Raw genomic sequence first — 16,053 nt, forward strand, 5'->3', positions numbered from 1 at the left:
TTAAAGAAAAACATCTTTTACTCCATCCAGACCAACAGGCTATGAGTTCACAAAGAAAACACCCATCCCCAGAAGAAAACGCGATACACGTAGTTACTAGGGGCTTATTTTTAAAAAAACTTAAGCTGCTGCAGCCATTTTAGACCTGGTTCTTAAAGCAACCATGTTGTTTGAAAAAGTTGTCAGCCATCTTGTTGAAAAATGTGTTTTCTAGCAGGAATAGAGTGAGTGCCTGAAAGGAAGAAATAAAAACCCCATCTTTCTAGATGAATTTAATAAGGATCTTAGAATGATTAAAATAAGTGCAATAGTTAAAATTAAAATTATTTAATATTAAACATCAAAAATTTTCCCCCTGTTAAATAGAAGCAAAAGCAACATGAGAGTTGTCTAAACAATTACAAAACAAACTTCAAATAACAGGAACTTGTGATGCCTGTTATAGGCTGTGGGAGTATCAAAACATGTATTTTACTGATATGTGAGCACAGCCCAGTGATATGAAAAAAGCAAGTGTTTTACTTGTCTAAAAGACATATGTGCATAAGACCTATAAAAACACAAGAATATGCCTGCGCATCTGCATTACTTGCATAGACATGAAAAAGGAGCAGATGAACCTATAATTCTTGTTGAGGAAGTTTAGAGATATATCTAGAAATTTGGGGGGCAAATGTCAATATGAACAGGGAGCAAAACTGTAGGGTAAGTAGCTACATATGCAGTATTCTCTTTCAGAAAATCTTACTTCACAGCGCAACAGATTTCCCATAGTAAATAGATATATTCTTATCTGCTCTTGTCCCTTACTCCTTCCCTCTTCACCATCTAATGGGCTCTCATGGGTGGTGAGCAGATGCGAATAGGGAGCAGGATTCCTTTGTGGCCTGCCAAAAATACCTGCGCAGTTGGAAGCAGCACCCCTCCATGCCCACCACAGTTGTCACCCCTTCCCTGAGGACATGGCCCCGGAAGCACCTCCTAGATCCTGTTGATTCTTTGGGAGGATGGATAATGAGATTCCCCCACTTCCAACTTCAGACACGTGGTCAGTTGCCCTATAGCTTGTGAAACCAGCTCTGTGTAACAACACCAAGTCTACGACACTCCTGCCAGAACCACGGCATTCCTTACACAGGCGCGGCCTGTGCTCCCCGTTACACCCAGAGGACAAGCTGAGCTGGCAGCAGAGGCAGCAAGGGACTGGGGAGATAAAATGCAGTGGTGGAGGGGAAGGAGGTGCTGTGCTTGATGCTCTGGGCTGTAAACGGGAGGAGGTGGGAGCATAATTAGCATTCGATAAGACGGGAGACAGGTTTGCCATTTCTCTGCTGCAACATCATGTTTGTGTTCACAGTGTGATTCTATAAGCTATGTAGTGGTACAGGTCCATATACAGTACTTAATAGTAGGATTACGCTTTTAGTCTGTAGAATCTGTTTCCATGGCAATCCCCAGGTTGTCTCCTTGAATAGGTTTAACAATATGGGATTAACCTCATCTTTATTCACCACTGTTCAGCATAAATCTGAAGAAAGGGGAAAAAAAAAAAGACATTACTGTGTAGCAAGTTGCATTAAGTTTCCACTCGAGGGAGAAAACCAACAGATTATTATTAGTTCTTTAAAAAATACTCCCATTCATTGTCACAGATTTTTAGGAGAGACTTGCAGGATACTGAGGCTTGTTGCTCTGTAAATGTTAGAGCCCAGAGGTAAAAGTTCAAGTGGTCTGTGGATTACAGACTTCTCTGTATGTACGTCCAGGTCACAAGTTCACTCCTGTCTGTCATGTGCCAAAAGCAAGCGGCAGTGGCTGCACATTAGCAGCAGCACAGAAACAATCGGCCTTGGGTGCCTTTTCAAACAATGCAGCGAAAAACTACTCAGAGATTTCCTTGACAGTAATAACGTGCTGTAAACAGTCACTCCAGATCCAAGGATAATTACCTGCTCAAATCCCAGTCAAAAAGCGGTATTTTAAAAGACTGCATAGGCTTGACCCAAATTAGCAATACAAAATAACATATTAGGTTGTCATTAATTAAATTTGACATGCAGGCAGACGAGGAGAACACAGCTGGGAGAGTACAAACAGATAATTTTGAAAATCTTTTCACATTGAGGAAGAAGTAGCATTTGCAGTTCATAGTGAAAATCAAACAAATTCTCGTTTTAACCAGCAGATGGAGCTTATGTGAAACAAACAAGCGGAAAGGATGCCTAATCATTGCACAAAGCAGTGTTTTGGGGCGCTGCTGTCTACAGGACTGGAGGAGGACATAGGAAAAAGCTAGAAGGTTCTGGCCGAGACAGGATCAAGCAGAGGCAGGAGGGCAGGCAGTGTTCAGGCTATACGTGTAGCAAAAAGGGAGGAACGTAGCTATAATGAGTAAACTGATTTAGACCTTGAGAAATATGGAGGGGAAAAAAAAGGACAAAAGGAGTCTCCAGTGTTAAGAATGCACCTGTTAGTTCCAGCTGATATGAGAAGGTCTGGGATTTTGCTGCAAATTTACCAATCCTGTATTTAAGATAGCCTGTTATGCCTCTAAATGCGTCAGTTTGATTTTATGAATGACATACTTTAAAAATATGTATTTAGAGTTATTCTTTGCCTCCAGATTTTTTTTTCCAGTCTGTAAGATTTGCAAGTTCCTATCTGCAATTAGAAACACAGAAAGACGACAATCTTATGCCATCATTTGCCTCTCAGACTTAGGCCTTTAAGGAAATACCAAATGTTGTGTTACTGTCAATAAAAGCTCTCAATCTGCCACCTCAGCTTTTATAAACCCATCAAGAAGCAAGACAAGAAGCGCATGCGACCAGGGAAGCCCTCCCCCATCCTGGATTTTGTAGACCTGAACCTGCACTCCTGATATATCTCCAAATTCCTGGTGAAGTCAGCCAGTATTATAGGAGTGCTGGAAAAATAGGAGGTCCCTACAAACCAGAGATACCTTTCAGTTTGTGTCCATTAAAGAAACAGCAGAAGGTCAGCACACCATTTTAGGAGAATTTTTACCTTTGTATTCTACAAAGGAGAAAAATGGGCTACTTCCAAGGGCAGTTTTGGTGGCAGTAACATAACTTTCTTTAGCAATTTGGCAAGGCTGATGCTGCTTGTGCTAAGCGTGGGTTTAGAGGGGAGAGGATTACAGCCAGCACATGCACACAGCTGTATGACTTGGTAGCAGGCAAAATGCTATGTAGTCCCATTGTCCCTCAGGCATATTCGGGCTTTGTCTGCCTCTAAGGAGGGAAGCAGAACTAAGCATTTCTGTTAAAAGAACAACTAAGAAAGATATTGAAGATGGATAGGTTGATTTGCTGAAGCCTGATGCTTAAAATTCCTGTGCAGAATTTAGCCCTCTTGGGCCTCAGCTGTTGTTACCTCTCTCTTGCTGGTTTTGCTGATGATCTTATCGGTCCTGGCCCATATTTTTCCCTAACAATCAGCCTGAATGACCCTACCAGAATCTGTCTTTCCAACCCTTGAATTGCTCTCTCTTGTTTACCTTTCAGCTTTAAACTTTCTACCTTACATAATCCAGACCAAGCCTGTAACACAGATCTCACACTTTTTTATCCTGTTCTCCTTGACCTGACTAACACTCCCATCTTCGGTGCTGCCGTACAATGACCTCCCCATTCCAGCATGCAAGCCCACAGCCCCTCCTTTATTCAAGTCAAAGAGCTGCTTTTCTCAAGAGGCCTCCCCACAGAGATAATGAAAAGCAGATTAAGAGATTTAAAAAAGGAGTTGGTTCCTTTGGAATGGTCAGTGCGCTTTCCCTTTCTACAACCATCCTCTCTACTGTAAATTTTCTAAATCAGTGTTTGTCTGGATGTCTGTGCCTTGACCTCAGCAGGACCTAAGCTGTTGGGCCCCAATCCTACACATGCATATGCATGCCATGCCCCTTTGCTATCACTGACATACACAGAGTGGTAGAGGAACAAGCACAGTTATCCATTTGTAAAATCAAATCCTGGTGCTTGCCAGATAATATCATAAAAGTGTTGGTAATGGCTAAAAATTAACATTTTTATCTTTGTTATTGTGACACAGAAAGAATGGCAACCTCCAAGGCAAGTGAAGCGGCAGCTCTGTTGACAACCCTTGGTTTGGACTGATTTGTAGGTATATGAGAATCTTGAGGAGAAAGACCTGGTAAAATGTGACGTGAAGCTATAGAAAAATAACAAAGAGCCATCAGCACTAGTACATCCCAGTAGTGCTTTGCCAGTATCCTGTCTTTTTCTTATGCGGCTGAATTTCAGGCATCAGAAACAGAAGACGCTTTGTCTGGGCTTTCCCATGTAATCAGCAACCTCTCTCCTGCCTGTCTTAGGCCGCTATTCACTTTATTACTATTATAGTATCCCCTAGAGACAGACTCAGGAGGCATTCACCCCCAAACGTCCTGTTACCTTAAAATGATTAGTTATTTTCCCAGTAATGCATTACATGCTTTAATCCTGCTTACGTGAGTGTATGAAGCGTGGCTAGCAAGTTATATGCAGATAGAGCGAGAGGAACTCGTTGGGACTAATCTGAGCAACAGGTAAAAGTAAGCCATCCAGACTGCTCATCAGTCAGGGTGACAAGACTCACGCTCATTCCAGTATGACACGTATCGATGATTTTCTTTTTTACTCACTAATCCAACAGCTGAAAGAGGAAATACACCCAACATATCTCAACAAAAAGAATCCATTCCCCTTTGGCTCAGCCAGCAGTGCTTTCCTGTCGTGCCAAGGGAACAACCTCCTCCCCTTTCTGAGGCCTCTCCTCCCAAGGAACAGACATCTAACTCTCCCTGAGCGGGAAGCCTCTTTCAGCGTGCCAGCTGGGAATCAGGGCCCTGGGCTCAATCCCAGCACCTGTGCCTAGTTTTCTTACAGAGCGCAGCCAGCTGCTCTTCCAGGTCTGCAAATGTCCTGTATACCCTCTTTCTTTTCCTTTCTGTGCGTTGCTTTGGATAGGCAATGCAAATGTGTTGCTTATATTTGGATTTTTGCAAATACACTATTTTACATTTACCTTTACCTGGTTTGTGTTAAGGATCGTAGCAGGGTACTGACAAATGGAGCCATGCCATGTTTTCAGTAATCCTTAAACCAGGGTTGTTGAACCAGTAGTGCCCAGAACCCCTGTACTATTTTTGAGGAAATTTGAAGGTGAGCAGCATATAACTGTAAGCTGCTTTGGAAACTGGTGACATGGAGGGGAGGAAAAGCATTTTTGATGGCTGGTGTTTGTTAGTGAACTTTTCTGGCATTACACATGGTAGCAGAGAGTACAATTGACCCATGGGTTCACAGGCATTAGATAATTGCTTTGGCTCTGACTTAGTTCATAGCACGTTAGACTAGTCATTTCTATCTGTGACACCGAACTATCAACTGCAAACTTCCTGTGTGGAAATAATTATGCATCTTTTCTGAGTTTGCATTATGTTCTTATTTATCCAACAGTTCTTAGGCAGAGAGGCAAGGTTAGAGTTAAGAGAAGACTGTTGTCACTGTTAATAGCTTGTCTCTGAAAAGCCTTCATATCATTCAAAAAGCCTAGTATAAACAGGAGCCAGGCTGGGGCTTGCATTCTGTACTGCAACGGGAAGGGGATACATAGAGGTCTGGAAAATAATGAAGGTGGGAGGAAGGTGAATAGAAAATGGTTATTATCACTGCTCATAATACCATATTAATTCAACCAGTTTATCTGGGAGCAGAGTTTAAAAAAGAACAGAAGGAAATACATTTTCATATGAACTGGTTGCCACAGGATGTTCTAAAACCCAAAAATATAAATAAATAGGTTCAAAAAGAAAATAGATTCAAGGGAGGTAGGCTTAATGAAGTCTCTGACACATGCTCATCTAGATGCAATGTCTTGTTCAGAAGTTAGGAAGTCCCTAAACTACTGAATTTCAGAAGCAGGAATGACACAAGCGGCTAAGAGCTACTTTTCTTATGCCCTGTTTCCAAATCTAAGCATCCATCACTACTTCCCTTCTTGGTTTCCCTTGAGGAAAGGACATGCCTGAGCCTGCTTTGAATTTTAAAAGCCTTCTCCATTCTGCACAAATAGAGGTGAAAATAAGAGACCATGAATGATTACCCATGGGCAGCTAATGAAAACCACAGGATGCAAGTCCTAAATTGGGACCAAGGAGGTGTCTGAGGTAGACTGAAGGGTCACTGTTGGTGGGTCTCAAGGCAAGTGCCTCGAGGGATGCATGGCTTGCCCCATGCCGGGAGGCTATGGTGGTTCAGTTAGTCCTAGACAAGCACGACACTGTTTCTGCCATCCTTACAACTCCAGGTGTTGCTGTCACCAACAGAACAACAAACAGGTTAATACAAGTGGGGATTTTTTGAATAGAAGTGTAATGAAAGCCAGGTCAGAAAGGGAAAGGATTTCAGTCCAGTTGGTAACTTACACAGAACTTTGCAGCACAAAACTCTACCAGGGTAGGGAACTCACATCTTCTCTGGGTTTCTTACCACAATGTTTCCTCTTTGGACTTCACAAAGTCCAACTTCTGCCATAATCCACCTGGCAACAAGTTACAGTCTATCTCCCTCTAGTGGGTAATTACCCATGAAAGCCACGAGGAGACATGAGTTAAAAATTTGCCTTGCACTTGCTTTCCATTTTCTTCTTTCTTCAGTTTGCTTTCTTCTTCTTTCCTCTGTGATCTTTCTCACAAATACATTCAACGTTTTCTTGATACCCTCTAAACATCATGTCTGCTCTTCCTCCATGCTTGTGCTGTGTGAGGAGTTGGGCCGTTTTAGGATTTTCTATTTGACTCTGATGTAAGTGGAAATGAAAGTGAAGAAGCTGCCCAAGAATGACTTTAAAATTAAATACTCTAGAGATTGGTGGTGTTTGCACAGAGGCACATGTGCAACCCCCAGTATGCTGGAGACTTAGAAATCTGGGAAAAAGAAAACCTTAAGGCCCTCCTTAAATGGGTTCCTCAGGTTTGTAATATATTTTTTCTATCTGGAGTCGGTCAAAAGAAATTTACGGTTGGGTTTTCTTATCCTTAAAGTTGATTTATTTGGGTGGAAAATCTTCTGCATTCTGCTTAGTAACTTGTTTGCTTTGCATTTGTTGTTCCATTAACAAAAATATTAACAGCAAAATACATATGCCAGCTGTGTTATATCTAAAGTTAGCTCTCCTAACAGCACCAGTTAACTACCAAAGAGTATTCCCAGAGCAGAGCTGACATTAATTGAGAAAGATAGTGCTCTCAAATACGTCAAGACAAGATGCTATAGAAATTGATTTAACCAGACCATGCCTTTTGTCTGTGGAACTGCATTTCTCTCCTTTGCAAAGCATATAGGCTAGATACTATTGCTGCAAGTCCATTGAGATTAATGGAGATATATCAGGGATGAATCTCAAAGGTGTTTCCTTTCTCTGACTACTCTGATTTTTTTGTCTGGTTAAGCACATTTCAAAAAACAAGATGAACAAGCCAATATTGTCCAAAGGAAAAATGGCAGGTCTGGTTGAAAGAAATATTTAGGTCAGGCTTTGATAATACTACATTTCTTGAGTGATAGATAGTAGGCTTTGTATTAATCATTATCTGTTATCTTTCTGTTTAAAACTTTGAACTATCTGAATAAACCAACAGGAAAGACATTTTGTTCCAGTCCAAGTATTTTCCAGGTTCCTTGAGGCACTGACCTTTTTCTCAATTCACTGTGGTAATGGTGTTCCTCAAAGTCACTAATTAGAATCCCAACAGAGTCTTTATTATGGCAAACCAGTGTCACAAGAACGAATGAAATGAAGATAAACTGGAATGTAACTGAAACAAAGTAAGATCGTGGATTATTTGTTCTGACCAATTTCTGTTCCTACTAACACCTATGCAATCCATATGTTTACATTATTTTGTGAAACAGGATCATACAAAAATAATTTTGCTATATAGCATATTGGGATTATCAACAGAGTTATTTTACTTACATGGGTAAAAAAATATTGTAGCTTTCACTCCCTTTATAACCGAGATGTCAACATAACTAATTCCATTTCACTGTAATAAAGACGAAATGAATTCCAATCCTTCACCTACATCAGTAACAACATATTTTTATTCAGCTGAGACGTTGCATAAACCTGCTGAAGGTAAGAATTGCAGACGGTGCTGAGACAGGATGTGGAGGCAGGGAGGAGGTACTGCAGAAGAAATTTACGGATTTTTTCTCGAGGGCTTTACTTGCATTGATGTACAGGACAAAAAGGATCCAGTGACTATCAGCTTTCAAGACCAGCTTGTAGAGCCGACAGTAAATGTTCTTTTGCTTCCAAATTGAGTACATTTGTTCTAGAATTTATTAAGACTCTGTAAACAAAGAAACTTACAGTGCCACATCCTGTTCTTTATTTAGGTTGGATGAGGGCTTCATTTGGCATTACGGAAACTAGAACGACTGCACTGGGCTAAACCAAAGGCCTGTGAGTCCCTTCATCCAATCTCTGGTCATAGTCAGAAACGAGTGCTTAGGGAAAGAGTATGAGAAATAGGGCATGCATAGAGTGTTGCTGCCATTAGCCTACTCTGCCTGCAGCAGTGACTGTTGTATTTCATCGCTGCTGATAAAGAAACACAGAAGGTAGTCTAGTGGTCTGAGCACAGAGCTGGGAGCGATGAATCTGCGTGTTTCAGTCTTGCCTCTGTCACCAAGGTTACTTGTATATTGCTGTGTCCCAGCTCATGTGCATGTGTGCTTGTGGCAAACCTGTCTTCAAGCCTCTGCACTGCAGAGGCACACACAACCCACGCTTCTTTACCCACACTCGTGCTCACGCTGTAGTTGGCCAGGTCTGCTATTATGGTTTGGAGAGATTTGTTCCTCCCTAATGAGTTGCTTAACATCTGTGATTGTTTCCTGAAGAGCTGCATAATATCCCGGTGCACTTCTTATTGTGCCCCTTTATCTCTCCCACATTCCTTCTGGTTCCTCTATTTTTCACATGGTTATCATCACCTGTCTTTGTGGTCCTTGTGCTTTGTCTTAAGCTTGTCATCCCTCAGTTCTTACACTCCAGAACAGCAGGCTCAGTGCAGTGTAAAAACTCAACAAATGTTTTCCCCGACTGCATAGCCTGAGTCAAGGTCAATCTATCAGGTAGCACAGAGAGGCTGACTCTTTCAAATGTCCCAGCTGAAGCTGCCAATAGAAAGGTGATGCTGTTAGATTTCCAGTACAACCAAAAAGATGATGTTTAAGTCACCTCCTTAAAAATTCCTGTTAAAAATTCCTGTTAAAAATTTTGGTTAAAAACTATGCTTCACCTTGTTTCAGGACTACCCTGCAATTCCCAGCACCATAAGATCACTCCTGAATGGACCCTCAAAAACTGAATCCATCAGCTGCAGGCCCACTTCTAGTGAGCTCACAACTTCACCGTTACTCCTGAAACTCTGCCACCTCCTCCTCATCTGTCTCCTCCAGTGCAGCCATTGTTCCTACCTCCACTGGCCTACTATTCTTCCAGAAACACGACATGGAGGACTGCAAGCTCCCCACTCAGGGCACTACTCAGAACATCCAGGCAAGTAGATGGGGATTTGCCAGAACTCCTGTTTCCATCATTAACCTTGTAATGGAGAGCCTTTACCAGTTTGATGCATACTTGCCCTCTACAGCCATTGGGCATGTCCTCATTTCTGCAAGCTGATTCCAGCTGGCTGGATCAAAGGGCAGATTTGAGGTATTTCTCCCCAAATCCTTGCACCTCAGGTTGAGCAGAACCCTGGAGAGCTCCTCCTCCTCCTCCTCCCTGCGGCCTCCAGCTGCGCCTCTGCGCAGGGCAGGGGTGCGAAGAAACCGGAGTAAGCCACATGCAAATCAGGGCTGAGTGGTAACCAAATATGTCTGACCCAGGGGGAAACTGGTGGGAAGAGCAGAGTCAGTGAGAGGGAAGTAAGCGAGCAAACAGGCAGGAATATACAGGCCCTGGTATACTGGCATGTCAGTGGAAGGTTGCGTATAGTAAATAAATAAATACAGGTACACATGCTTTAGCTATTTCCCCAGGGTAAAGGGAGTAGGAGTGTGTTCAAAGAGTAATATTTGCTATACTGTCCTGCGAGCGCAGCTTCAAAACATACATTGGGAAGTATTTATAGGTTGTACATGTGAATGATCAAGGAATTTAAACAACCTGAATAATGAACAGCATACACCAAATCCCACCAGTCTGATCCCAATCTCAAATTCCTTACTTCTCAGTGTTACAATTTCACAGACAATTAAAATGGCTACTTAGCTACGTTATGTTATTATGAGCAACATCACTTGTCAAGAATTTTAAGTATGAAAAGTGATGTTAATTGTTAGGCATTACTACCCAGGTAAAAATTACACCCCAGTGTTAAGAATGCACAACAGTATGCCATTAACTTGTTTAATATGATAGCTTTGAAAGAGTGATATGTTTTGCTTTTACATTTCTACTACAAGACCTTTGCTATTTGTTCATTAAAATTCTTTCTGCAATAAAGATGATTCAATGATTTTGCAAACCAACCTCATCCCTAGAATGTTATAATTTGACAATTTCAAGGCTTTTCAACACAGACCCTTGCATATATGTCATATATCGCATTGCAGATTTCATCCAATAGTGGAAAATGTACTCTGAATGTAATATCATCTTATCAGTATTCTAGCACCATAAGCTTTCTCACTGCAAGCAGGGTACTGTTCATTACAATGAAACTGAAAATGGAATAACTGAAGGATTGATTTATATGACCTTCACTCAGGAATGTTCTAATTCTGACATAATCTCTCTGACTGAAATCCTAAACACTGTATAATTTTGATTTATTACCCTTAAAAGAAGGAGCTTAGATCTATAGATCAACAGAATACCTAGCACGGAAAAGAGTGGTGCAACAGCTCAGGAAGATTGCAAGAAAATGCAGATTGATCATGTGACTTTACTCCAAACATTGTCTCAGCCAGCAAATCCAAGAACGGGGCTGAAAGCAACTGGAAAAACATCATGCGGATGTTTTCACAAATCCACTCCATCACTCAGAAATCTCTCTTGATTATATACATTTTTATAGCAAAGATAAGACCATATTAATAAGTTAAAGCATGAACCAATGTTTATTGGTTGCAGGAAATGTTTATTAAAACAGCTAATTTATGGCAAAACAGGGCCAGAGCTTGGTTCCCAATGTACTACGGCTCTGTTTTCCTCCCGCACCAGCAGTATAATCTATTCTATGCTATCCTGTCCTAACATCCACTTGTCATGGGGGCCAAGAGAAGGCTTATCTATGGTGTGAGTGTGTGTTGGACCTGTCTCTGACTGCTAGCAGGTGAAAGCTAGAGCAGCCCTACAGTCCGCTGCTTAAAAATAATAGCTGGTATATTTAAAGCAAAGTAGCTGGATCTAAATCAAGTGGAACCTTATTGAATTGAAAGGTGAATCACATTAGTTGTCACTTCTTGGATTTTTTGGTGAGGTAAAGAGAGCAATTAGAAGAAAGGACAGATACAAACTATTCACAACAAACTGGTTGATAAATGTACATTAAAAGCCCAATGAACACAGTTTTAATACCTTCCAGAACTGAAAGCAACAGATCATTTAATTTTAAGCAGACTAAGAAACAGAAATCTGCCCCCCACCTGCACCTTTTTTCTGTTCTTAGTGTTGAATGAAATGAATGCTTGCCTCCTTCCCTCCCACACACTCAGCTCACAGTTCCCACTTAGCCACTTCCCAGTCTTATTTTGGACAAATCTTTATCTTATCACCCTTCTCTTGCAAATCCTTCTTCTCCAGAGCACTCAACATCCTCCTTTCACAAAATCCACCTTTTACAAGTGGTACCTAATCAATCATACTTTATCCTAGCTGGAAAATGGGGGGGCTTATTTTATAAAAAATTCTTTTTATTCGGTGCATTTTGTGGCTGGTATGAATACTTTGTTTAATTCTAGCAGATGATAGTCTCCTCTATGCAGGAACATTTGTCTGCTTCACTGTATTGCACAATGCTAGTCCAAGCATATTATTCTCACCTATGAATAGGCCTGTTCCTTATTACTCCCAAAGATCAAACATTACACAATTCCTCCAGTATTTTTCACTTACGGACAGTCTGAGCTACAGCTACTGCAGCCACTGTAAAAGCACTACAGCCTCAGAGAGATTATTCCTTCCTTCCTGAATACATTAGAGTAGATATACCAGGAACTAAGTCTGTGCTTAGGGATAGCAGGAAGTGCCTGATTCTTTTTACGTATTTGTGGAAAGGAAAAAAAAAAGAACCCTAACTTGGGTGGAATAAAATTTAGGACATTTATTCCCTCAGCTATGTAGACAGAGTTTTCAAGAATAATAAATTATTTATATCAAAAACTGTTTTCTAGTAGAGTGACAAAGGCCTGTAAGTGGTGGACAAAAGAGAAAAGAAACAGTCCATATTATTTCTACAATCCATTAGCACCATAATCATATATGATGCATATCAACATATATGAATACAAGACAGACAATATTGGATTCTTTGGACTAGAAAACTTAATGTAAATCCCAGTTCTGCAAACCAATCCTGGCATGCTTGATTTTCAGCATGAGCTGTTTATTGAATTCTCAAATGGAAGTATTTATCGGTAGGAAAATCAAAACAGCAGAGGAAGTAATATAGTCTTAGATTTCCCAATGGTGAATTCATTAGCGGAGTCAATTCTGGACTCAGCCTGGTATCTCATCCACCAGACAACACTCGCTTCCCAATGTAATGACAGATGATCATAAAAGCTTAACAGTGTTTTACTATGCTGGTAAAGCAGATAAGGATGGGAGTGAAGAGCAGCATGGTATCTTCTTCGACCAATGACAAACCATTAAGTATGAGAGATTAAGAACTAGACTTTATTAGGATGATTATCATTACCCTCAACAACAACTATAAAAAGCTCTAAGTCAAATGGTTCTGACTCACTTGTTGAAGGGTACTAGCATCTGTGGAGGAAATTCTGGGTATGGGCTGTCACCGGTGGCTAATCCCTCTGGAACAGGTGCACAGCAGTTTGCCAGCCCCACATCACAGCAGGGCTGGGAGCCAGGGGATCCAGCTCATAAAAGAGATGCCCACTTGGAAAAGAGGTGGAACAAAACAAGAAAGGGCACTGCCTGTCTTGGCATGTCTCCTGAGGGGCTTCCACTTGTAAAGTTTTGGTGCCTGGTAGAATTTGGAAGCCTTTCTCCATGCAGTGCACACCCTACTTGTCCTTCCCCAAGATCAAGTTCTCCCAGGCCACAGCAGCAACTCTCAGGTGAAGTACTTTTGCAGCCAGTATGTTTGTAATTGTAAATTCAACAGATTCTCTACAAACTGGTGACTGTTAATATTTAAAAATATCACTAGAATGCATAAGTAGCAGATCAGTCTAACCCGACTAAGGTCAAAGAACATTTATTGAGCCCTTTCAGGACAGAGGGCAGAGATATTGCAAAATTGACTTTCAAATGAATGAACAAGGAACACAGACTTAAAATCTCAACTCTGGCAGATGCTGAACCCAGTGTCATTTGATCTGCAGTAGCACTTGGGTGTCTGAGTAGGAAGGAAACCTTTCTCAGAAATTACTGCTCTTGTTCAACTAGTCCAAACTGGTGGCTTCTGAATAAGAGAAAAGCATTTTCTTACATTGTAAGTAATATAAATAAAATAATATAAAGTCTTTTCACTGATTCAGATACACCTATTAAAAATTACATGTTATAGAGTTAGAGACCCTATTGTCAGATCTGCACTAGACAGACAGAAAGACTTCTCGAAGGGATTTTTTTAAAATCTGAAATACAACATACCTTTCAATATAATATTTCTGCCTGATTAAAGTAATCCTATTGATAGTCTATCATAGTTTGATTATGATTACAATTTATTGTAAACTTATTGTATTCATTATTAACCTGAGCTGTAAAAATATTAATACTAGTAATTATTAAACTTGAGAACAATGCAAAAAAAGATAAAGAAAAAAAAAAAGGGAAATGAAGCTGATTAAATGTCTGGCTCCCATTGATTGCCAATAGCTGCTACTGTTAAATTAAGAGGTTATTTTATTGTCTGCAGCCAAGTTCAGTCATACTCCATTCAATAACCAATAATTTAGGTCTTTCAGTTAATAATAATTACAATAAAAGTATTCCCAACTTTCAGGCATGCTGTGTTTATTTTAGGATATTAACACAGCAATCCAAATACAACACGTAAGACTCCCTCAGGGCTTTCTGTCTCACATCCCAGACCTTCTGTTTCTTTATAAGCTTTAACAGCCACAGTTATAAGAGATATAAATAGTCCGAAGCACAAGAGAATCTCTCTTCCCTGACAGAATCTTTATTTACAAGCTGTACAAACCTAAGCAGGTCAAATAGTCCCTTGCTGGCAGGTTAATAAGGCCCACCTGCCAAATAAACCCACCAGTGAACTCCACGGGGCCCACATAAATCCAAAAAGCTTGGACAAGAGAAGATTTTCTCCCTAGGAATCATACTGAGACGGGATGCGTATAGTTCAAAAGGGGTTCATCTTTCAAACTCCAGAGTGCTTGTCTACCTGGCACATACTCATGAGTGTGCAAAAGGCTGGCAAAAAACATGGTTCTTACCTTCAGAAGACACCATTATTTAACATTCATATGCCAATATTGCTTACAGGACACCTACATGCCGAGGGCTCCTATACTGGTGCCGTACAAATATGTAAGACTTTTTTAAGTCTCTGCCCTTCAAAGTTCTTAAAAGGCAAGTATAGTTGGGTCATAAATCAAATCTTTAAAATTATTTAAGACTTAACGTACAATTAATTTGCCTACAATGCCATGAAAAGGAAATGGAAGAATAGGATAACTGATTATTTAAGCTGACCTAGAAATTAATTCTCAGAAGCCACAGTAAATTTTTAAATGAATATTGACCAGTATCAAAGTGTCTGTTCCGAGACCTGAGCTGTTCAAACACTACTCTTGGGTAAATGTTTCCCACTGAATCAATGACTTCTTTATGTTTTTCTCTGAATCAGCTAGGCCCAGCAACTGTCCCAATGTGGGCATATCCATAGACCTTTCAAGAGGCCTAGTCACTATGTTTACATTGCATTGTACAAAGCATCTCCAAAGCATCCTTCAGATTCCTATTTGCTGTTCATATAGTCAGTAAACTGGTAAATTCTGAGAGCATGCCTCCTAATTTATTATACTTCTAGGATGGCATCAGGCGGGTGAAGGCAGACGGCCATGCAGCCGTGGATTGTAGCTGGGCAGCAGAAGCTCTCTGGCCCCAGACTCTGAAGCAGGAACTAGCGATCCATTCATGAAGGGAGTCAGTTTGCCTTTGCACACCAGGCTGAGAACTGCGGCAGTGCCCGAGCTGATTCACCAACAGATCAGATGTCCCAGCCTCAGAGGTGGCAACAGTAATCAGGAAGGGTGATGTGTGGCTGGAGAGGCGGTGTGTGTATAGGGGGCAGGGATCACAGGTCCAATTTTAACGAGCCGGTGAAAGTCTGATGAAGTTCTTTAATGTATGGTGAGGGCCATGTCCATACCAGGCCTACAGGCTGTCTGCTGCCTGCCTGTAAAAATCCAGGTTACAGGCCAATCATGGAGGACATAAAAAGGCTTGCAGCTATTCCTTCCTGCAGGTCTAGAGCGGGCTAGACCAGACTCCCTGCAGGCACTGGGGATTACAGCTGTATTAAAACATACAGGACTGAGGCTGCAAAGAGACAACTCACATACCTAAGGCTAAGTGCATATATTTGCCAGAGTGACTCCAAATAGAAGTCAACTGTAACAGTCTTACAAGTCAACTGTAACAGTTTTACAAGTGTACATGAAATAAGGAACACATGGAGAATGTGCATTTAAGATGGTATGCTGTGGCAAAGCATTTAGTCACACTTTGAAGGCCTCTATTTCAGATCACCGTAGGGAATGCTGGGTTTTGGGATTCTGGTATTTTAGGTGA

The sequence above is a fragment of the Strix uralensis genome, chromosome 4, assembly GCF_047716275.1.
Source record: "Strix uralensis isolate ZFMK-TIS-50842 chromosome 4, bStrUra1, whole genome shotgun sequence".
NCBI classification, from domain to species: domain Eukaryota; kingdom Metazoa; phylum Chordata; class Aves; order Strigiformes; family Strigidae; genus Strix; species Strix uralensis.